The sequence below is a fragment of the Thalassophryne amazonica genome, chromosome 2, assembly GCF_902500255.1.
Source record: "Thalassophryne amazonica chromosome 2, fThaAma1.1, whole genome shotgun sequence".
Taxonomy (NCBI): domain Eukaryota; kingdom Metazoa; phylum Chordata; class Actinopteri; order Batrachoidiformes; family Batrachoididae; genus Thalassophryne; species Thalassophryne amazonica.
The window spans coordinates 30,841,486-30,864,270 of record NC_047104.1 but is presented as its reverse complement, the minus strand read 5'-3'; the positions used below and the strand labels follow the sequence as shown (position 1 = coordinate 30,864,270).

Genomic DNA, 22,785 nt, shown 5'->3' with positions numbered 1-22,785 from the left:
GACGGACATCCAGGAGCCGGCGTACTGTCCATGGGCGGGCTCCCCGTCGATGATCCGGGCAGGAGGCGGCGCCGGTCCAGGGGCACACAGTGGTGAGGCATGGCAGGGCTTGAGTCTGGACACATGAAAAACGGGGTGTATCCGCAACGAAGCTGGTAGCTTCAGCTTCACTGCGGCCAGACTGAGGACTTTGAGTATGGTAAATGGTCCGATGTACCTGTCCTTTAGTTTCTGGGATTCCACCTGCAGGGGGATATCCTTTGTGGATAGCCAAACCTCCTGCCCAGGCTGGTATGCAGGGGCCGGGGAATGCCGACGGTCTGCATGGGCCTTAGCCCCCGTCCGGGCTCTGCAGTCTCCTGGGCCGTCGGGAGCTTCGGGAGGGCCACGAAGTGGGCTGCCTTGGAGAACCGGTCCACTATCGTGAGGATGGTAGTCATGCCCTGGGACGGCGGGAGGCCCGTGACAAAGTCCAGGCCGATGTGAGACCAGGGGCGATGAGGCACGGGCAGAGGCTGAAGTAGGCCTTCGGTCCTGTGATGGTCGGCTTTGCCCCTGGCGCAGGTGGTGCAGGCCTGGACGTACTCCCAGACGTCGGCTTCCAGAGACGCCCACCAGAAGCGCTGCTGGACCACTGCCACGGTCCTTCGCACCCCTGGATGACAGGAGAGCTTGGAACCGTGACAGAAGTCGAGGACCGCAGCCCTGGCCTCTGGTGGGACGTACATTTTGTCCTTCGGACCTGTCCCCGGGTCCACTGCCACGGTTCTTCGCAGGAACTGCTGTAGTTTCCTACGGTTTGTTGGTTGGGGCCAATCTCTCACCGCCGCAACCTTGGCCGGATCAGGGGCGACGGAGTTGGAGGAGATAATAAACCCTAGGAAGGACAAAGAAGTACGGTGGAACTCGCTCTTGCCCTTCACAAACAGCCGGTTCTCCAACAACCACTGCAGGACCTGACGTACATGCATAACATGAGTCTCAGGATCCGGGGAAAAGATGAGTATATCGTCTAGATATACGAAGACAAACCGATGCAGGAAGTCCCGCAAGACATCATTTACCAAAGCTTGGAACGTTGCGAGGGCATTAGTGAGGCCGAACGGCATGACCAGGTACTCAAAATGACCTAACGGGGTGTTAAATGCCGTTTTCCTTTCGTCTCCCTTCCGGATCCGAACCAGGTGATAAGCATTCCTAAGATCCAGTTTTGTGAAAATTTGGGCTCCATGCAGGGGCGTGAACACTGAATCTAACAGGGGCAGAGGGTATCGGTTGCGAACCATGATCTCGTTCAGCCCCCTGTAATCAATGCATGGACGGAGTCCGCCGTCTTTCTTGCCCACAAAAAAGAAACCAGCACCCATCAGGGAGGTGGAGTTCTGGATCAGCCTGGCAGCTAACGAGTCCTGGATGTAGGTCTCCATTGATTCGCGTTCCGGACGTGAGAGGTTGTACAGCCTGCTGGACGGGTACTCAACGCCCGGGATCAAATCAATGGGACAATCATACAGACGGTGCGGGGGAAGGGTGAGCACCAGATCTTTGCTGAAAACGTCAGCAAGATCGTGGTACTCACATGGCACCGCCGTCAGATTGGGGGGGACTTTAACCTCCTCACTAGCTGTCACACCAGGCGGAACCGAGGATCCGAGACACCCCCGGTGGCAGGTTTCGCTCCACTGAGCCACAACCCCAGACGGCCAATCAATCCGGGGATTGTGCTTTATCATCCAAGGATAACCCAAAATCACACGGGAGGTAGAAGGTGTTACATAAAACACAATCTCCTCCCTGTGATTACCAGACACCACCAATGTCACTGGTTGTGTCTGGTGTGTGATTAATGGAAGAAGGGTGCCATCTAGTGCCCGTACCGTCAATGGTGAAGGTACGGGCAATCACAGCAGAGAAAGTTACCTTGCTTGGTAGCTGATTTCTCGGCGGGGAGGTGGAGTTGCAGTCCGGCCTTTATGGTGATGGTGTTGAGTGGTGGATGAGTGACAGCTGGTACGGATGATGAGTGACAGCTGTCACTCCCGGTCACTCCGATGCCCTCTCGTGCTTGAAGCCCGCACTTCAAGCAGGGCGCCATCTTGTGGTGGTGGGCCAGTAGTACCTCCTCTTCAGTGGCCCACACAACAAAACGAACACACAGGAAATGTTGCCGGTGCACAGGATGGTTTCCAGAACAGATACCACACCCATCTCTGGATGGAGCCGCACCTCAAACTGAGAGAAAAGAAAAAAGTAGAATCAAGCATCAGGAAGACAAAAAATACAGTGTAATTTGTCAGCATTAAGCAACCAAAAAAACAGAAGAAATACTAAGGTGATCGCCGGCCACTAGCCTTAAGCTTCACTAAAGGCTCAGAATTGAGGCCACGGCCCACTAAGTTTCCTAATAAAATGAATTAAAAGAGTAAAAAGTATAAAAGTAAGTCATAACTTTTTAAAGCATGAGATAAAACACTGTTATGTACCATCTTTCTGGACCTCATTATTGGCCATTATTTAAAATAAGTTAGCTTCTCATTCTGTAAATGCAGTGGTTGTCACAGCTAACCATTAAGTTAGCTTCGATAACAGATAATCAGCTAACTGAAAAGTTATTGTTTATAAAGCTAAACCGATAAACCATCCAAAAATGTATCAGAAGCTACAGATAACCGTTAACTTCCAGTATTGTCTCCGGTCCACTTGCAACTACTAACACGCTGATTTTGAGTTTTGACACCACGATCGCTTCTGGTAGCATCAAAGGTGATCACAAACCCAAACAATGAATCAGCACTTCTGTTTTTGTGCACCCTGCCCACTGCTGCAAACTCCTGTTTATTACATAGCTTGCAGCAGTGAAGCTCAACTTTCTACTCAATAGCAGTGTCGCAGTGAGATGGAGGTTTTTGAAAATAAAGCAGTGCTGACTTATGGTTTTGATTTATAAATAAAATTAATACTGATAGAATAACTCCATTAATGTCAATTCTGTCATTTGTACAGTGTTAAAATATAACATATATCTTTAAATTTTAAATAATGCACCAGTTCTGGTTTTGTAACAAACAGACAAATGCCAAAGGGATTATGGGTAAATTGTGCCTCCGCAAACACTGATTGGTTGACTCATTCATTCATTGTAAAAACCAACACGTTAATGTGAGGTGTGTGTTGGTGTTTACATATAAATGTGCTTTTGTAAAATATGCCATTTTTTTATTTGTAAAAAAAAAAAAAGGGATTTGCAAAACAAAGCCAAGTTGTAATTAGACAACTGTGATATAACCGGGATCAAAATAAATAGAACACTGCCATCTACTGGTGCCCAGACACTCAGTACTTAGGGCAAATACTACCACGAACACTACTGGCCAGTAGATGGCAGTAGAGACCGTGAAAACTTACCAAAACAAAATTCCAGATAATCTGTGTCTGCTATGTTTAAGGGCACAGTCCCACTGGCATTTAGGAAGATTTGCGTATGGATTGCACACAGAATTGGCTCATATTCGCCTAACATCCGCAATATGCGTGAAACATGCTTGTATGAGTCGGCGACACCTGCACACGTCCGCAATTATCCGCACAGGCACGTTTTTCCGTTTCCAGGATTTTTGAACTGCACAAAATTTTGGCTGCGGATGACATCCGCCTTACATACTCCATCCATACTCAATACATAAACAATATATATGCTGCATATTCACCGTCATCTGCTGATATCCGCAACTGACAGGGATTTGCGGCTTGGCAGCGGACTGAGACAGTGTGTAAAATGAATATTTTGGGTGCCCATCATGTCCACATCACGGACTAAAATAAGTTGTAGCGACTGCATACAGACTGGCCACGAATAAAGCGTTTTTATTATGTCTGCATCTGATTTGCATCCGCTTTGTTCACAGCTGGATGCTGTTCTTTGTTCTACCAGCTGCCACGCGCTCTGCGCTGGATACTGTGTATATAAAATAATTATTTCGTGGCGGATTAATCATTTTATTCTGCAAATTGGCTGTTGAAAACGGCTCTAATCACCTCCTGAATCACAGAGGAAGCTGTAGCTGGCTAACAAGCTGCAGAAAGCATTTTGAGCCGTGTAAAAAGGTAATTATATGACTTGTTTACATTGTCAAGGCTTGATAAAACAGTTGGGTGATTTTTCCTTCTTGTCTGCAGCTGTTACAGTGTTTAATCCTTTGTTTATAACAGACTTCTTGTTAACTTAACTTCTTGTTATAATCGTTCAGACGAGCTGCGCTCTGATGCGATCCACTGATGTCACCACTCGCACTGTTCACTGCTTGTTTACTCCAATCAACTTGTCCAAGTCCAGCAAATGCTCCAGAGGCTGTATTGTTGGTGTGAATAGTGATGCCGACGGCCTGAGTGAGCTTCTTTTATGAACGCAATACAGATGCCATGCACGCGGAACATGCACGATGCATTCATAATACACCCGTAATACTGCCGTGATAATCGCAATGCGTCGGATCCATTTCCTCACTACATGCGTTATACAACCATGATTGTTCATCATATATTCGCTGTACATTATTACTATATCCAGAAGTCATACTGGGACATTTGTCATTTTTGGCCAATTTTGTTGCAGATGACAATGGATGCCCGTAATTTGTGTACTCAATTCATGTGCAATTAATCCTCTCCCCAGTGGGACTGGGCCCTAAGATGTGTAGAATTTAATAAATGCAAACTGAATTTCAGACATCTTATAGATATTACTCTGGAACAAAGACAACAGACAGCGTTTGACATAAGCAGGACTCTAAAGCGTAAACAGGAATCGATTGCAATGATTCCAATTGAAAATAATGGAGAAGCAACCTGGGCTTCTTCTGGCATTTTTAGATAAAACAAGCACAATAACAACGTCTATAAACTCAGAGAATATATTCACAAGCGTTTTAGTCAGAATATACAAAGAGTTTAATGCTGTGGTCCGTGGAGCCTGATCAGAGCGTCTCAAATGCATTTCTTCTGTCGTGAATGTACTGAGTTTACCCATAATGCACCAGGACACAGCATGTCCAGACTAAATTTAATTTAATTTAATTAACTTATAATGTGCCAAATCACAGCAAAAGCCATCTCAAGGCGCTTTACATAAAACAAGTCAACATGAAATTTAATAAATAATTAAAAATGAAAAAAAAAAATCAAATACATAAATAAAAACAGAAGTAAAAGAATAAAACAAATAAAAATAAAAACTATTCATAAGAAAGAGAATAAAAATAGGTTTTGACTCTTGACTTAAAAATGTCCACGGACTCAGACTGCCTCACGGTCGCAGGAAGACTGTTCCACAGGGTGGGTGCACGATACGAAAAGGCTTTTTGACCTGCTGACTTCCACTTAACCCTGGGAACACAGAGAAGTCCCGCATCCTGCAACCGCAAAGCCCGGGCCGGCACATAGAGTTCCACCAGATCAGCCAGATAAGATGGCGCCAGTCCATGAACAACCCTATGAGTCAATAGCAAAACCTTAAAATCTGCTCTCACAGAGACAGGGAGCCAGTGCAAAGATGCCAAAATGGGTGTGATATGTTCAGATCTTCTGCTACGTGTCAGAAGTCTGCGGCAGTGTTCCGAACCAGCTGAAGACCCCTAATGCTGGACTGTGGTAACCCTGAAAATAGAACATTACAATAATCTAGTCTAGAAGAAACAAAAGCATGAATCAGGGTCTCAGCATCAGCCATGGACAGGATGGGGCGGATCCTCGCTATATTTAAAAAAGCAGTCCTAGTAACATCCCTGATGTGGAGGTCAAAAGACAACATGGGATCAAAAATTACCCCAAGGTTCCTCATTTTGTCCGTATGATGTATGACACACGAACCCAGGCTGAGCACCAGCTGGTCAAACTGATGCCGATGTCTCGCTGGACCAAGAACCATCATTTCAGTCTTATCAAAATTTAGAAGTAGGAAGTTACTATACAGCCAACTTCTCACTGATAGAAGACAGTCCTCCAGGGATTTTATGGGAGTGAGATTTCCTGCAGTTATCGGCATGTACAACTGAGTATCATCAGCATAACAATGAAAGGCAATCCCAAAACTCCGCAGTATACGCCCAAGGGGTGCCACATACAGGGAGAAAAGCAAGGGGCCTAAAACAGATCCAGTGGAACCCCAAATCTCATGTCAGCAAGGTCAGAGGTAGTGCCATTATACAAGACACATTGAGAATGACTGGACAGATATGATGTCAACCAGGCAAGGGCACTTCCAGTAATCCCCAAAAAATTTTCCAACCTATCGAGCAAAATACGATGATCCATGGTATCAAATGCAGCACTGAGATCTAACAACACCAAAACCGTAGTGGTGTCTGAGTCCATTGCCCGCAGAACATCATTCACTACTTTAGTGAGCGCAGTCTCTGTGGAGTGATATTTTCTAAAAGCAGACTGCAGTAGCTCAAAAAGATCATTCTCAGTGAGGTGGTCTATAAGCTGCCGTGAAACCACCTTTTCTAAAATTTTGGAACAGAATGATAGATTTGATATCGGCCTGTAATTTTTCAATACACTAGGGTCAAGATTAGATTTCTTAAGTAATGGTTTAATCACTGCAGATTTAAAACATTTTGGAACAGATCCAGAGGTTAATGACAGATTAATAATTCCAGCACAGTCGGCCCAAGAGTGGGCCATAGGTCCTTAAACAATTTTGTTGGCATGGGATCAAATATACAGGTTGTGCTTTTTGTAGACGTCATAAGTTTCGTCAGCACGCCGAATGAAATACTATTAAATTCTGTCAATCTAGGTAACACCTCAATGGTAGCGCCCACCTCCATAGCAGGTTTTAATGGCTGGGCTGAGGTGTGCTGAGATATGCTCAGCCTAATATCTTCTATTTTCTTCTCAAAATAAGCCAAAAAATCCTGTGCTGAAAAGGGAGAACGACTAACAGGTGGCTGCCCGTGAATAAGAAATGCGCCCGTGTCAAACAAAAACTTTGACTTGTTTGTTTTTACTGATCAAATCAGAGTAATAGGTCCGCTTCCTGGCCAGTAGTGCATGCTTATAATCTAAAATAGCATCCCGCCACACAAGAACACCTCTAATTTGGAACAATGCCATTTCCGTTCCAAACCTCTAGCCTTCTGCCTGTGGTCATGCAAATAATCATTGAACCAAGATGAATGTGCCTTAGGAGGGCATGACCTTAAAAGAGGAGGTGCAGTCTTATCAAGTGTAGTTTTAAGCACTAAATTTATGCTATCTGCAAGGCTGTCCACTGATTTAGCATTCTCCAGACTCAAAGCTAAAATATCAGGTAGTCTGGCCTCAAGTTCAGTCATAGTTGAGGGTTTAATACAAGGGTAAATGCACTAATTTTGAGGGTAAAACCTTCAAAATTAGTGCATTACTTTAAAACTAAAACATATATCTGATATTTTCACTTTATAAAACTTCAGACATGATGTTAATTTAAATAACTTGTCCAAAATTAGTTTGGTTAAAATTTTAACCATAAGTTAAAACTGTATGGCTCTGGATGACTTGGGTGATATTGCCAGTGTATCCATATGGGGTCAAAAGAAATGAGCTTTTTTTATTTTCTGTGACCAGTTCTTCTTTGTCTGCAGAGGATAGAGTGATTTCTTCTAGAACCATCTTTCCTTTGTTTGCAGAGGATAGAACTCCACATCTACTGTTATGTGTCGACGTGGCAGCGGACCTGCGTCAGACAGAACCCAGCGCTACAAATAACCAGAAAAGCGGTTCCAAAAACATATATTTATTATACCCGCTGTGCATAAAAAGTGTAAAAACAAAAATAGCGTCCTTCTGGTGGAGTGACTGTTGGCACGCTCTCCAGTGCCCAAAAGGATCGAAGCCCGGCGCTCCTGGACCCACTACCACCGCCAAACACCCCCCAGGTGGACACAACAAACTGACTCTCTGTGAAGCAAAGAAGAGGTGAGGTAAGTCAGCAGTTACAACAATATCTTTCAAAAGACACACGCTATCAGCAACACATTCAGGTCTGTATCTTTTTTAACTTTATGCAAATGAGCAGCTTCTCATAACAGGTGGAGGATCACTTATCCGCACGCCACAGCAGTGAGAAGCAAGCTGCACAATTCTCATCACAATTCAAGTATACTGTGTAACAAAACACCAAGTTACTATCAACAATTAGTCAAACACTTAATTACCTTTAATGTGTGCTGACAGCATGTGTCCTCACCCTTCCTTGCTTCACGGGCTCGATGTGTCAAACCCAGGCGCGGTCCTCAGCGTCTCACAAACGAACATCACAAGGTCGAGTTCCCGGCAGTTCTGCTTGAATCACACATGACTTAAATGCAGAACGCCATCCAATTATCTGCTTCAGCTGAAAGTCTTTAAGGTTGCATGTGAGCACCCGTCACAGGTGCTGCACATGATGTTGATGAGGGTGAAGGACTCTTCAGCCAGCACCTTCTCCACAGACAAATCAGTTTCCATGCCACCTGAAGAGCAAAGAAAAGAAAAGAACACCAAAATATCCAGCCACACCCCCCAACACACAACATCTACTACAAAACATTTAACAGGTAGGTACTCAACTGATTTTAGACTTAATAAATGTTTGTAACTATTAAGCTTTGTTCACCACGTCTGCAAAAATATGTTAGCAGTCTAAAAATTATTGGACCAAAATTTATCGGAAGATAATTGGTCCGATGATGGTTTTCAAAGTTATCTGAAAAGCTAATCCAATAATGAAAACATTAGCTTCGATAATTAGCGGTTAGCGGATTATCAACATCTACTGTACCCTACTCTTTGCACAAGGGCATTTACAAAAAATGGCAAATTTTATTTTTCCCTTCATATTTTACCATTCATTTACACCAGGGGTGCCCAAGTTTGGTCCTCGAGATCTACCTTCCTGACACTCTTAGTTGTCTCCCTGTTCCAACACACTTGAATCCAATGAAAGACTTGTTAGCAGGCTTTGAATGAGCCTTTCATTGGATTCAGTAGTGTTGGAACAGGGACACAACCAAGAGTGTCAGGAAGGTAGATCTCGACCAAACTTGGGCACCCCTGGTGTAAATGAATGGTAGAATATGAAGGGAAAAATAAAATTTGCCATTTTTTGAAAATGCCCTTGTGCAAAGAGTAGGGTACAGTAGATGTGCAAAAAGAAGGCTGGGTATTAGACACCTCAAATTCAAATCAAATCAAATCAAATCAATTTTATTTATATAGCGCCAAATCACAACAAACAGTTGCCCCAAGGCGCTTTACATTGTAAGGCAAAGCCATACAATAATTACGGAAAAACCCCAACGGTCAAAACGACCCCTGTAAGCAAGCACTTGGTGACAGTGGGAAGGAAAAACTCCCTTTTAACAGGAAGAAACCTCCAGCAGAACCAGGCTCAGGGAGGGGCAGAGTTCTGCTGGGACTGGTTGGGGCTGAGGGAGAGAACCAGGAAAAAGACATGCTGTGGAGGGGAGCAGAGATCAATCACTAATGATTAAATGCAGAGTGGTGCATACAGAGCAAAAAGAGAAAGAAACAGTGCATCATGGGAACCCCCCAGCAGTCTAAGTCTATAGCAGCATAACTAAGGGATGGTTCAGGGTCACCTGATCCAGCCCTAACTATAAGCTTTAGCAAAAAGGAAAGTTTTAAGCCTAATCTTAAAAGTAGAGAGGGTGTCTGTCTCCCTGATCCGAATTGGGAGCTGGTTCCAGAGGAGAGGAGCCTGAAAGCTGAAGGCTCTGCCTCCCATTCTACTCTTACAAACCCTAGGAACTACAAGTAAGCCTGCAGTCTGAGAGCGAAGCGCTCTATTGGGGTGATATGGTACTATGAGGTCCCTAAGATAAGAAGTCCCTGTCAGTACTCTAGCTGCAGCATTTTGAATTAACTGAAAGCTTTTCAGGGAACTTTTAGGACAACCTGATAATAATGAATTACAATAGTCCAGCCTAGAGGAAATAAATGCATGAATTAGTTTTTCAGCATAACTCTGAGACAAGACCTTTCTAATTTTAGAGATATTGCGCAAATGCAAAAAAGCAGTCCTACATATTTGTTTAATATGCGCATTGAATGACATATCCTGATCAAAAATGACTCCAAGATTTCTCACAGTATTACTAGAGGTCAGGGTAATGCCATCCAGAGTAAGGATCTGGTTAGACACCATGTTTCTAAGATTTGTGGGGCCAAGTACAATAACTTCAGTTTTATCTGAGTTTAAAAGCAGGAAATTAGAGGTCATCCATGTCTTTATGTCTGTAAGACAATCCTGCAGTTTAGCTAATTGGTGTGTGTCCTCTGGCTTCATGGGTAGATAAAGCTGGGTATCATTTGCGTAACAATGAAAATTTAAGCAATGCTGTCTAATAATACTGCCTAAGGGAAGCATGTATAAAGTGAATAAAATTGGTCCTAGCACAGAACCTTGTGGAACTCCATAATTAACCTTAGTCTGTGAAGAAGATTCCCCATTTACATGAACAAATTGTAATCTATTAGATAAATATGATTCAAACCACCGCAGCGCAGTGCCTTTAATACCTATGGCATGCTCTAATCTCTTGTCAGGAAAGATGACTTTAAGCTTGCTTTCAGCTTGTTTTCATCTTGGAATATAATACGTGCCATGGAATTAATATACATGCTGTTGGATTAAACTGCACAGTGTTTGGTACCTTCCAGGAGTAAGTGAGGTCATACCAGACTTTTCCATTGCAAATGGGGAGGCCCACGGAATGAACGCGGTGGTGAAGATGATGGAATATGTCTATGAATGATTCTAACATGACAAGTATGATCAAATGAAGTATTAATGTGTTAAAATTAAGAGTTGATTAGAAAATGTATTTTATGAATAAGTGAAATGAATGATTATATGAGTTGTTTTTCATAAAGAGTGCAGAGTCAGAGAAAAAGAGGAAGTGAAGAAGATGTCGCAAGTAGGGCAAGAAAAGCTGATGTTAAACAACTGATCAAATGATTAAAATGTTAGTAAAAAATTAAATGAATAATAAGGAATGAGAATGTTTGTATATCAATCAATCAATCAATTTTTTTATATAGCGCCAAATCACAACAAACAGTTGCCCCAAGGCGCTTTATATTGTAAGGCAAGGCCATACAATAATTATGTAAAACCCCAACGGTCAAAAAGACCCCCTGTGAGCAAGCACTTGGCTACAGTGGGAAGGAAAAACTCCCTTTTAACAGGAAGAAACCTCCAGCAGAACCAGGCCCAGGGAGGGGCAGTCTTCTGCTGGGACTGGTTGGGGCTGAGGGAGAGAACCAGGAAAAAGACATGCTGTGGAGGGGAGCAGAGATCGATCACTAATGATTAAATGCAGAGTGGTGCATACAGAGCAAAAAGAGAAAGAAACAGTGCATCATGGGAACCCCCCAGCAGTCTACGTCTATAGCAGCATAACTAAGGGATGGTTCAGGGTCACCTGATCCAGCCCTAACTATAAGCTTTAGCAAAAAGGAAAGTTTTAAGCCTAATCTTAAAAGTAGAGAGGGTGTCTGTCTCCCTGATCTGAATTGGGAGCTGGTTCCACAGGAGAGGAGCCTGAAAGCTGAAGGCTCTGCCTCCCATTCTACTCTTACAAACCCTAGGAACTACAAGTAAGCCTGCAGTCTGAGAGCGAAGCGCTCTATTGGGGTGATATGGTACTACGAGGTCCCTAAGATAAGATGGGACCTGATTATTCAAAACCTTATAAGTAAGAAGAAGAATTTTAAATTCTATTCTAGAATTAACAGGAAGCCAATGAAGAGAGGCCAATATGGGTGAGATATGCTCTCTCCTTCTAGTCCCCGTCAGTACTCTAGCTGCAGCATTTTGAATTAACTGAAGGCTTTTTAGGGAACTTTTAGGACAACCTGATAATAATGAATTACAATAGTCCAGCCTAGAGGAAATAAATGCATGAATTAGTTTTTCAGCATCACTCTGAGACAAGACCTTTCTGATTTTAGAGATATTGCGTAAATGCAAAAAAGCAGTCCTACATATTTGTTTAATATGCGCTTTGAATTACATATCCTGATCAAAAATGACTCCAAGATTTCTCACAGTATTACTAGAGGTCAGGGTAATGCCATCCAGAGTAAGGATCTGGTTAGACACCATGTTTCTAAGATTTGTGGGGCCAAGTACAATAACTTCAGTTTTATCTGAGTTTAAAAGCAGGAAATTAGAGGTCATCCATGTCTTTATGTCTGTAAGACAATCCTGCAGTTTAGCTAATTGGTGTGTGTCCTCTGGCTTCATGGATAGATAAAGCTGGGTATCATCTGCGTAACAATGAAAATTTAAGCAATACCGTCTAATAATACTGCCTAAGGGAAGCATGTATAAAGTGAATAAAATTGGTCCTAGCACAGAACCTTGTGGAACTCCATAATTAACTTTAGTCTGTGAAGAAGATTCCCCATTTACATCAACAAATTGTAATCTATTAGACAAATATGATTCAAACCACCGCAGCGCAGTGCCTTTAATACCTATGGCATGCTCTAATCTCTGTAATAAAATTTTATGGTCAACAGTATCAAAAGCAGCACTTGAGGTCTAACAGAACAAGCACAGAGATGAGTCCACTGTCCGAGGCCATAAGAAGATCATTTGTAACCTTCACTAATGCTGTTTCTGTACTATGATGAATTCTAAAACCTGACTGAAACTCTTCAAATAGACCATTCCTCTGCAGATGATCAGTTAGCTGTTTTACAACTACCCTTTCAAGAATTTTTGAGAGAAAAGGAAGGTTGGAGATTGGCCTATAATTAGCTAAGATAGCTGGGTCAAGTGATGGCTTTTTAAGTAATGGTTTAATTACTGCCACCTTAAAAGCCTGTGGTACATAGCCAACTAACAAAGATAGATTGATCATATTTAAGATTGAAGCATTAAATAATGGTAGGGCTTCCTTGAGCAGCCTGGTAGGAATGGGGTCTAATAAACATGTTGATGGTTTGGATGAAGTAACTAATGAAAATAACTCAGACAGAACAATCGGAGAGAAAGAGTCTAACCAAATACCGGCATCACTGAAAGCAGCCAAAGATAACGATACGTCTATATGATCATATGAATTGTTTTTATGTGAAAGAGAGTTTTAATGAAATGATTGAATATGATTGATGTGATTTTGAAGAAATGATTTAAAAGAATTCTCAGAAAAGCTGAAGAGTTAACAGAAAAGAGGAACTTGAGAAATAAGTTACTGGTAGGGGCTGCGGAGATTTCCAGTAAAGCAGAAGGAGAAGGGAGGAGGTTTTGAGTCAACAGCGTCCCGATGGTAACCAAGATCATCTGAGGATGACAGGAGTCAAGAACATATATAACCTGTTGAAATACCAGTAAACGGGGTTATTCTTCCAGGGAGAGGTGCTGTTGGCACTACTCCCCTGCTATGAGGAAATCACAAGACTTGACCATCTTGTGAGCATCAATTGGAATTGTGGAGTGAGAGGATTGGAGCCATAAAAGATCATTTGAGAGAGATTTCAACTCCCACTCAGGCCGTCCAGTCACGGAGTAGCAGAACAATGAAGAATAACCACTGGCCTTAAGTCTGAGTGGGGAATGTTCAACGATTTCTCTCTCAAGGACATCACAACATACCAGAATGGATTAGATCAACTTTTGGTTGATTGAAGATGGAATAAATTCTTATGTGGATTAACTTCCTGAAGGATTACAATATCACACAAGGATCGTGGTCAGCTAATGATTAATAGCTGATGAAGAGGAAATCAAGTTCATCGAGCTGGGGACCCTAACCTCAAAAAACCTCCTTCCCTCACTCCTAGAAAAAATTCTTAAGAAGTCAGTCCAGTCCCAGTCAAAGTAAGATCAGTCAGAATTATTGAATTAAAAACAAAAATCTCTGCCAATCATTATTCTAATTATACTTGAATTACTGTTGTGAAAATATCACCATATAACCTATTTTGAATATGTTATCGGCACTTGCAAAACCTGCAATAAATTTCCAAGCATGCAGTTAAAGTGTTAATGCACAGACATTGGATTATTGATGCTTCTTAAGGTGTAAAAGTTAAAGTTTATTGGGTGTACAACATCAAAAGGCTCTAAAAGGTTAGTCTGGTTTTTTAATGAAAATAACACATCCTGGGGACTCGCTGTACGAGTCACTAAATTTAAAATCTAGCAACATTCCAAGAGCCCTGATCCATAAGAGGAGAGCTGCCGTTAACGGGCGTGGCCGGTTCGTATCCTGGTTCCTGAGAAGGCTATTCGACCGGGGTGCGAGATCAGCTTCAGCGGGGTGGACGTCCGGATGGAGGCAGTGAGCAGCTAGACGAATCTCCTCGCCACCAGCTTGAACAGCCTTTGTGCAGCCCTGCCGGGTAATACCTGTGGAGACACAAAGGTCGGACCCCAGAGACGGAGAGCTGGTTTTTTACACAAACACACTCATCGGAGGGTGAGTGTGTGCCGTGTATCTAAAAAGTGGGATCTGACACTGAGCACTGAGGTCTAACAGAACAAGCACAGAGATGAGTCCACTGTCTGAGGCCATAAGAAGATCATTTGTAACCTTCACTAATGCTGTTTCTGTACTATGATGAATTCTAAACCCTGACTGAAACTCTTCAAATAGACCATTCCTCTGCAGATGATCAGTTAGCTGTTTTACAACTACCCTTTCAAGAATTTTTGAGAGAAAAGGAAGGTTGGAGATTGGCCTATAATTAGCCAAGATAGATGGGTCAAGTGATGGCTTTTTAAGTAACGGTTTAATTACTGCCACCTTAAAAGCCTGTGGTACATAGCCAACTAATAAAGATAGATTGATCATATTTAAGATCGAAGCATTAATTAATGGTAGGGCTTCCTTGAGCAGCCTGGTAGGAATGGGGTCTAATAGACATGTTGATGGTTTGGAGGAAGTAACTAATGAAAATAACTCAGACAGAACAATCGGAGAGAAAAGTCTAACCAAATACCGGCATCACTGAAAGCAGCCAAAAAGAACGATATGTCTTTGGGATGGTTATGAGTAATTTTTTCTCTAATAGTTAAAATTTTATTAGCAAAGAAAGTCATGAAGTCATTACTAGTTAAAGTTAAAGGAATACTCGGCTCAATAGAGCTCTGAATCTTTGTCAGCCTGGCTACAGTGCTGAAAAGAAACCTGGGGTTGTTCTTATTTTCTTCAATTAGTGATGAGTAGTAAGATGTCCTAGCTTTACGGAGGGCTTTTTTCTAGAGCAACAGACTCTTTTTCCAGGCTAAGTGAAGATCTTCTAAATTAGTGAGATGCCATTTCCTCTCCAACTGACGGGTTATCTGCTTTAAGCTGTGAGTTTGTGAGTTATACCATGGAGTTAGGCACTTCTGATTTAAGGCTCTCTTTTTCAGAGGAGCTACAGCATCCAAAGTTGTCCTCAATGAGGATTTAAAACTATTGATAGAGATAATCTATCTCACTTACAGAGTTTAGGTAGCTACTTTGCCCTGTGTTGGTATATGGCATTGGAAAACATAAAGAAGGAATCATATCCTTAAACCTACTTACAGCGCTTTCTGAAAGACTTCTACTGTAATGAAACTTATTCCCCACTGCTGGGTTGTCCATCAGAGTAAATGTAAATGTTATTAAGAAATGATCAGACAGAAGGGGGTTTTCAGGGAATACTGTTAAGTCTTCAATTTCCATACCATAAGTCAGAACAAGATCTAAGGTATGATTAAAGTGGTGGGTGGACTCATTTACATTTTGAGCAAAGCCAATCGAGTCCAACAATAGATTAAATGCAGTGTTGAGGCTGTCATTCTCAGCATCTGTGTGGATGTTAAAATCGCCCACTATAATTATCTTATCTGAGCTAAGCACTAAGTCAGACAAAAGGTCTGAAAATTCACAGAGAAACTCACAGTAACGACCAGGTGGATGATAGATAACAACAAATAAAACTGGTTTTTGGGACTTCCAATTTGGATGGACAAGGCTAAGAGTCAAGCTTTCAAAAGAATTAAAGCTCTGTCTGGGTTTTTGATTAATTAATAACCTGGAGTGGAAGATTGCTGCTAATCCTCCGCCTCGGCCCGTGCTACGAGCGTTCTGGCAGTTAGCGTGACTCAGGGGTGTTGACTCATTTAAACTAACATATTCATCCTGCTGTAACCAGGTTTCTGTAAGGCAGAATAAATCAATATGTTGATCAATTACTATATAATTTACTAACAGGGACTTAGAAGAGAGAGACCTAATGTTTAATAGACCACATTTAACTGTTTTAGTCTGTGGTGCAGTTGAAGGTGCTATATTATTTTTTCTTTTTGAATTTTTATGCTTAAATAGATTTTTACTGGTTATTGGTGGTCTGGGAGCAGGCACCGTCTCTACAGGGATGGCGTAATGAGGGGATGGCAGGGGGAGAGAAGCTGCAGAGAGGTGTGTAAGACTACAACTCTGCTTCCTGGTCCCAACTCTGGATAGTCATGGTTTGGAGGATTTAAGAAAATTGGCCAGATTTCTAGAAATGAGAGCTGCTCCATCCAAAGTGGGATGGATGCCGTCTCTCCTAACAAGACCAGGTTTTCCCCAGAAGCTTTGCCAATTATCTATGAAGCCCACCTCATTTTTTTTTGTGTGTGTGTGTGTGTGAAGGGCCTGAAGGCAACTTTGTTATGATTTGGTGCTATACAAATTAAAATAAATTGAAAATTGAAAATTACTAACCAGGCTCACACTGCTTAGTTTCTGAGATATGACAGGATCAGGCTCACATGGAGCAGACTAGCTGCCTATAAACAATCAATATAAAGTGCCAAAAAAGGTGTGTGTGTGTGTGTGTGTGTGTGTGTGTGTGTGTGTGTGTGTGTGTGTGTGTGTGTGTGTGTGTGTGTGTGTGTGTGTGTGTGTGTGTGTGTGTGTGTGTGTGTGTGTGTGTGTGTTCGGGGTGGGGTATGGAAGAAAATGTTGCAGACAGCTTTGTCTCTTACTGGGGCACAAAAGCTAGAAAAGTAAATATATCCCAGAGTGCTGCAATTAACAGTTGCTTTCACTATCATTTAATCTGTTGATGATTTTCTCGATTAATCATTAGTTGTTTTGGCCATGAAATATCAGAAAATGGTGAAAAATATCTTGCTTCTGAAAGACAAAGATGACATTCTCAAATGTCTTGTTTTGTCCACAACCCAAAGCTATTGAGTTTACTGTTAAGTTCTGGCAGTGTGCACTGGTACCACGCTTCATCACATCCACAACACCATGGAACCACCTTGGGTCCTGGATAACAATCACACAGGCAGACAACTGGTTTACTGTCACAGAGGAGAAAAGAAACCAGAAAATATTCACTTTTAAGAAGCCAAAATCAGGGAAATTGGACATCTTAAAAAAAAGAACTGTCAAACTACTGTACTTGGTGATTAATTTAATAATAGATTAATTGTTGATGCTCTTATATGATTTAACTAAAATATCTTGGTACAATTTTACTGTTACACTGGAGGTTTTGCTGAGTAATACATCAGTTTCTCCACCGGCATCTAAAAATCGAGCAATAACCTGCAGCATCACCAGAGATGTCCTAACTTTCTTTGAGTAGAGTTTCCATTTTGCCACCGTCCCGATCAGACTCGTCTCCACAGATATAAAGATGTGTGGATAGACTGATAGGAAGTGACAGAGGTAGATATCTTATGGAGATGGACAGCGATATAGCGATAGATGATGACTAAACAGGAAGATATGCGAATAAATGGACTTTCATTTTTGATGAATGACAGGATTTAAAAATATGAATCATAATCTTAGCTGTGATTTCTTAATACAAAAACAGCCAGATGGATTTTTACTGGTAGGCATTTTCTTTCTTGTGATTAATAAATGGTTTTATGAGTTGCATGAGTCATAACTTTCATTAAAAAAAATTTTTTCATAACCGCTTCAGATTTGATTAAAATGGATTGAAAATGGAACAAGTGTTTGGTGCTGCATTCAGTCTTTTGAAGAGAAGAAAACTAGTCACGCCAGCTCATATTTGACATGTTTGGACATTAAAGACACAAATGGAGACACACAGGGGGAAATGGCAGGTAAAATAAAGTGTTGAATTTACAGGCTGAGATGCCTCAGTTGATTCTTTTTATCCCTGATTTTGCTCTGTAATGATGTTTCTATTGAAAGAGATTTGATCTCAGTCTTCATAATATTTTTCTCTCATAAATTTCTGTCTTCTCCGTCAGTTTGTTGAGATTGTCGTTCTTTGAAGGGGTGGAAGTTAAAAGCTGAAGGAGAGAAAGTTGATGTAGACAACAAAGAGTGAGAGAGACACGTTCTTCTGGCACTATAGAACCTCTTCAATTATTCAAATGACCGTTGTCCCTCTGCACTTTTCTACACTTTGTTTGAAAATTATCCTGTTTTACTTTTTTGGTTTGAAATTTAAACTCGCCACCCCCAAAAAGATCAGTATCCAGGAGATGAAGCCCACACAGAGAGCAAAGGCTAACTGTGTTTGACTCCTCACTTTCAGCCTCAGCATACAATGAGCTGGAGCCCAAACATTCCTCTCACGTTTGACCTAAATTCCATTGAAGACAGGCGGCAGGGCCGCAATATTAGCATCTAGTCATGCGCCGCACCTGTATCTGTCTTGACAGGCCATGCTCACTTCTGACACGAGCTTAGCATAGCGATGGGGTTCCTGATCTTTGTTCCAGAGGCTCAGTCTGGCCACCACAGTCTGAGGTGGTTTTCTACCACAGTCATGAACTTTGAAATGCTAATTGGAGGAGGTGTGCATAAATTATGCAGCCAGTGTTATCTTAGTTCATGCACGGCAGGTTGAACACCGCTGCTTACTTAAATCACAGCAGGCAACATCAAATGCATCTGGTTGTCTTTTGCTCTGGCTGACATTTTATTTGGTGTCTTAACCCCCAAGCAACCGAGTGGGGTCATTTTCAATCACAGGCATATATGTTTGTGCACCATTCTGCCAATTTGAATGGGAAAAAGGTTTCCTACCATGAATTTGTCAATATATTTGTCCCACATGTGCTCACAGAATTTTGCAAGGATCGGCTGATGTGTATGGCAACTATAATCCAAAACTGTCTGGGGTCACTTATGACCTGGGAGATCTATGAGGAGGTTTTTGACATTATAGCTTCAGATGGTATCGCAATTTGCCAACTCTAATCATTATATTTTACTGTTTTGGAAGGAAGCGTGGCCAACAGACCTACAATAGAAAGATCTGCAGCTGCACAAGCACTGAGAGTGATTCTTGATGCCCAAAGTGAGGTTGAAAATTGCTCCATTCATGGAGATGAGTCAGCATCAGACAGTGAAGATTGTATCTCTGAGATGTCAGACCACCCTGATATAGAATCCTTATGGAATATTGTGATACTATAACTATCCCACTACGTTGTAATACATATTGTTCTCAACAAAACTTTACTTTTATGATGTATTGTTTTCATTTTTGATGCAATAAAATAAAATGCAAGGAAACAAAATGCAAATAAAAAAATTAAAAGAAATGAAATGAAGATAAAGTGCATTTTACATGATGTAACAGACAAGGTGTGTGTTTTTTGCCTAGGTTTTAGTAAAATAAATATCAAATTCCATACCCTACTACATTCGATGATGGACAACTATATTAGGTGGTTTACTAAGTATGAAGAACCCTAAAACAATCATTTTTGTAGATATATTCCAATATCAAGCCGGTCATATTAGTCGCTAAAATAGCTTGGTCGCTTGAAGGTTAAAAATTGTAATATCAGTGAAGAACTGAATTCAGATGATGACACTTAAATTGTAGGACTGTGTGGCCCTGATCATGAGCATATGACTGTCAGAACTCGGCAAGAAATAAATTAAACCACTCAGTCATATTCGTTACTAAAACTGCTTGGTCACTTGAGGGTCCTTGCTGCCAAGTGAGCTGCCGTCCTTGTGTACAAGAGAGAGCATTCAGACTAGACTCTTGCTGCTCTACATGCAGCCTGGAGAGAAACACCCAGTGGACAGCCCAGAGATGCACCAGCCAGTACTGGCTAGAGCTGTGTCAGGACATCCAGACATCGGCTGACTGTGGCAACCTTCGTGCCAGCTTTTGGACCAAGCTCCATCAAAACTGCTCCCCTCAAGTCTGCCTCTGGGCAAGTCCTTACTGATGGCAACTAACAGATGGAAAGAGCACTACCAGGAGTTATACTTCAGGGAGAACATCGTTACTCATAAAGCCATCAATGAGACCACCCTACTGCCCATCATGGAGGAGCTGGACACCCACCACAAGGCTATTGACTCACTAGCCTGTGGCAAGGCTCCAGGCAGTGACAGCATCTCACCTTAGGTTATGAAAGCCGACAAGGTCAGCTCCCTCCTGGACCACCGACACGAGCTATTGTTACAGTGCTGGGAGGAAGGAACAGTACCTCAGAACATGTGTGATGCCAAGATCATCACACTGTATAAAAGCAAAGGGGACTGCAGAAACTGTAACAATTATTGTGGCATCTTGTTTCTTAACAACGTCAGCAAAGCCTTCGCCGCATCATCCTCAATAGACTGCAGCTCCTTGTCGAGCCGGTGTACCCGGAATCCCAGTGCGGCTTTAGAGACACCAGGTCGACCATCGACATGGTGTTCTCCCTGAGGCAGTTGCAGGAGGAATTCCGGGAGCAGAAATGACCCCTGTTCATGCCCTTCATTGACCTGACCAAGGTGTTCGGCCTGGTCAGTCAAGAAGGACTCCTGCACCGGATTGGGTGTGCTGCACCAGATTGCTCTGCAACTCAACAACCTGATGGATAACCTCCGGCGCAGAATCCATGATCTTATAGGATAGACTGAGCCAACAAATTCCAATATAAAGTCAATGGGGTCAAAAGTAACCCCACTGACTTTATACTGGTTGTATTCATTTCTTTTATTTCTGTTTAACACTTCTTTTTTAAGTGCATCTCTTGTGAATTTTATTGAACTAAATATCTCCTGTTGTAAATCTTAGGAGTGGTTAGCATTTTCCCATTTCTTTCATTACTTTTACTGCCAGTCTAACACTTCTGTTAGTTTTTCATTGTAAATGCTGTGAATTGTAGCTCATTATTTTACTCCTGTGTGAATCTTAGGACTAGTTAGCATTTTCGTTGGTGGTTAGCTCGCGCTAGCTTGGCTATACTCTTCAATTTTCTGGTCCACAAAGTACACTACTTTACACTTTACATAAATCCTGTGGGATGCTGGTAGATAGGGTGGCTCTTTTAGAGAGCCGTGTCCATAAGCTAGAACACCTTCTTAGCTCAGTGGAGTCAGTTGTTATGGACACTCCAGATGAGGTTAGTGTTGAGCAAGCAAATGTGCCCATTAGCATTAGCCTAGAAACGCCAGCTGTGGATAATGGCTTTCAGAACTAGGTTCAGCGGAGGAAGTCACGTAGGGCTTGGTGCCCGGTTGCAGTACCCTGATCACACTTGCCACTGCGAACTGTGAACCAGTTCTCTCCCTTGGATATGCCTGCTGTGAGTTCTTTGAGCCCATGGGTGACTTCTACTCTTAGCTCCAGGCCAGAACGCCAGGGTAGTGATAGGGGATTGTATCACCAGCAGAGTCAGGTTACAGTCGCCGGCTGATGTTAAATGTATTCCTGGGGCCAGAACTCCCGACACTGCCTCCCATCTTAGGGTGCCGATGATGCAGAAGGGTAGACAGACAAAGGAATATGACACTAGATACAGATACACTAGACACATAGTTATTCACGTTGGTGCCAATGATGTCAGGATGAAGCACTCTGTGGTCACAAAAATGGACATAGAGAGGACTTGTGACTTTGCCAGAAAGATGTGTTGGCATCAATTAATTGTCTCTGATCCTCTCCCCGGGGATGAAGCGTTTAAAAGGATGACATTGTTAAATAGGTGGCAGGCACAATTTTGTAGTCAGCAAGGCTTTAGTTTTATAGATAACTGGCCTTCGTTTTGGGGCCGCCATGGTTTGCTGATGCCGGACGGTTTGTCTCAAACCTGACTACCCCTGGCCCATACTCTGAATTCTTAGATGATTTTGGTGATTTCATCTCTAACTGGTTAACTAGTGTAGATAACATTCTGATTATTGGTGACTTCAACATTCATATAAATAACCCTTCTGATCCCCTCTGCAAATCATTTATGGAAATTGTGGATGTATTAGGGTTCCAGACACACATTAGTGGAAATACCCTGGATGTGGTTCTCGTGCATGATTTTGCTGTCACAAATACTGACATCATGCTTCTTGCATCAGTGGTCTCTGATCACTCACTTATTAGGTTTACAGTTTTGCTGCCTTGTTATTGGAAGAAAAACCTTATTTATCACTGCGGCGATGCATCAACTCCTCAACTACAACTGAACTCAAAGCTAGACATCCTGATATCTTAGCTTCACATTTGGAAAATGCCCAATCAGTAGACAGTCTTGTGGATAGTTTAAACTTGGTGCTCAAAACTACACTCGACATGATTGCACCACTTATATTAAAACCTGTGCCCCCAAAACACAGTCACCTTGGTTCAATGATTACTTGCGTGACCTCAAGTATAAGCCTAGAGGTCTGGAAAGGAGATGGCCTAGTTCAAAATTAGAAGTGTTCCACCTTGCGTGGCGTGATGCTATCTTAGACTATAAGCATGCACAACTGGCTCCAAAGTGGGCTTATTACTCTGATTTGGTCAACAAAAACAAGTATAACTCAACGTTCTTGTTCGATACGGTGG

At 42.2% G+C, this 22,785-nt stretch overlaps 1 pseudogene; it reads left to right on the top strand.

Annotated features, from left to right (window-relative positions):
• LOC117503466 overlaps window positions 1–20,379 on the top strand; it is a 37,681-nt pseudogene extending 17,302 nt beyond the window's left edge.
• Window positions 20,380–22,785: the final 2,406 nt, after the last annotated feature.